General features: G+C 54.0%; 1 non-coding gene across 1 annotated transcript in view; it reads left to right on the forward strand.

Moving 5' to 3' along the window:
* Positions 1–2,291: 2,291 nt before the first annotated feature.
* LOC126434585 (small subunit ribosomal RNA) overlaps positions 2,292–2,500 on the forward strand; it is a 1,910-nt gene continuing 1,701 nt past the window's right edge. The window contains exon 1 of the ribosomal RNA XR_007579336.1: positions 2,292–2,500. This exon is cut by the window's right edge and continues 1,701 nt beyond it. This is a non-coding gene — a ribosomal RNA (small subunit ribosomal RNA).

Genomic DNA, 2,500 nt, shown 5'->3' on the forward strand with positions numbered 1-2,500 from the left:
AACCTAACCTATATTGTCCCTTAACCTAACCTATATTGTCCCTTAACCTAACCTATATTGTCCCTTAACCTAACCCATATTGTCCCTTAACCTAACCGATATTGTCCCTTAACCTAACCTATATTGTCCCTTAACCTAACCTATATTGTCCCTTAACCTAACCTATATTGTCCCTTAACCTAACCTATATTGTCCCTTAACCTAACCTATATTGTCCCTTAACCTAACCTATATTGTCCCTTAACCTAACCTATATTGTCCCTTAACCTAACCTATATTGTCCCTTAACCTAACCTATATTGTCCCTTAACCTAACCTATATTGTCCCTTAACCTAACCTATATTGTCCCTTAACCTAACCTATATTGTCCCTTAACCTAACCCATATTGTCCCTTAACCTAACCCATATTGTCCCTTAACCTAACCCATATTGTCCCTTAACCTAACCCATATTGTCCCTTAACCTAACCTATATTGTCCCTTAACCTAACCCATATTGTCCCTTAACCTAACCCATATTGTACCGTAACCTAACCTATATTGTACCTTAACCTAACCTATATTGTACCTTAACCCAACACACGTTGGGCCTTAACCTGCTCTGTAATTGTCATACGACGCGTTAAATTAGTGTAGTGTTGCCTAACTGCAACCCCCGCAATATAGTTTGCTACTCGCACTGCCCGGTCCCCAGAGTATCGCTTCATGTTAAACACCTTGCAGCTATACACTGTAATGCGGATGGCAGCAGGACGTACATGCTCAATGCCCTTCGCAGTTGTTCATTGGCATTCGCATGGCGAAGCACAGCCTACGTTGTGGTACGGCTTGTGTCAACTGTCCGCTGATGTTGTACGTCCAAATCACACACTGTACTGCACATTGGTCCTCATGTACTGAATGATACATCGTGGTACATGTGTGACCGTACCACGACTGCGCCAACAACGGCGAACCATACGGTCCAAATATTGTGCACTCAGCTACGTGTCGTCTCCCTATAAGAGCTGGATTGAAGTATGGTATGCCGTGGATGGCGATCAGCATGAGCCGTCTGTTGATGTAGTGGCGCGTGTTGTCAGACGTAGTCGTCTCTTCTCACACACCGTGATAGCATGGTGCACTGCGTTCCACATCTGCGACATGCGACAGAGGCCGGTTGACAGTCGTTCGCGCAATGGACATCGCATACGTACGGGGGCCACCTTCCACGTGTTCGCGAAGCGTGCACATGTTGTTGCGTGTATGTGGGCAGACATAGTGTGTCGTGACACCTGACACAGGCATGCAACAATCGTTGAATTTGCAAATGGCGATGGACGTCTACGTTTGCTGGTGACGTTACGCAAATGAAGAACTGGTAAACCGTTGTGGTGCGGTTGTTCTCGCTAGAGGTGAATCAGTGATGGCGACGATCGGTTGAGCTACCAACCGGTTGTTTCAGCGATACCCACCATGCCCACGAACGTGAATGGCATGTGGGTGTGAAGCGATACGCGGCGGTGGCTGGGTGGGACCGTCCCCGGCCGGTGAGGGGGGGCCTCCCGGCGTGCTGGCCGCGCGGTGCGTGGGCGCACGCGCTACAGCCGGCTGGTGGGGGCGGCCAGTGGCAGGCGCGCCGGCCGACGGAGGCGGCAGGCGGCGCAGCTGCGCGCCGGCGCACCCTGCACGCGGCGCCGTGCGGCCAAAGTAGGTCCTCGCGGGCCCGGTGCGAAGCGCGGTGGACATCTGCAGTGTGCTGGTCCGATTGAGGACTGTGTGCGCTGAGGATGCGCCGCCGCCCGGCGCTCGGCGCCGCGACGCCGTCTGCTGCTCGGTCGCCTCTGCGGTTCTCGCAGGTGGATTGTATCGCAGCTGTGCGGACGTGTTGGCGCGTGCGCTGTGCTGGGAGAGTTCGCTTCGGCACCCAAGTGGGGCTTTTGTCCTTCTGTGGCGCTGGCGTTGGAGCTGCCGGCCACCGTAGGTGGCGCGTGTTGTCTCCCGCCGGCAATGCCACGACAGCACGCTCCCGGGCCTCTGTCGGCAGCGGCAAGCTCAGTTGGGAGCACGGGTGGTCGCACCTAAAGCGTCTACTCGCCAAACTCCGGGCGATTGCGCCTCTCTCGAACCCGACCAAGTACTTAGGACGGCGCTGCGCGCCGCCGGGACCTGAGAGGGTTTCGAGGTGTATTGTGCAGGGGAGCTCAGCCTCCTCCTGTTTGCAGAATAATTGAGCGGACGCTTGCGTGTTCGCGCGGGCCCCCGGGACACACTCCCGGGCGGCCGGCTGCTCAGCTCTAGTTGACGCGGCTCCCTGGTTGATCCTGCCAGTAGTCATATGCTTGTCTCAAAGATTAAGCCATGCATGTCTCAGTACAAGCCGCATTAAGGTGAAACCGCGAATGGCTCATTAAATCAGTTATGGTTCCTTAGATCGTACCCACGTTACTTGGATAACTGTGGTAATTCTAGAGCTAATACATGCAAACAGAGTCCCGACCAGAGATGGAAGGGACGCTT

This window comes from Schistocerca serialis, unplaced genomic scaffold, assembly GCF_023864345.2.
Source record: "Schistocerca serialis cubense isolate TAMUIC-IGC-003099 unplaced genomic scaffold, iqSchSeri2.2 HiC_scaffold_1192, whole genome shotgun sequence".
Classification (NCBI taxonomy): Eukaryota; Metazoa; Arthropoda; class Insecta; order Orthoptera; family Acrididae; genus Schistocerca; species Schistocerca serialis.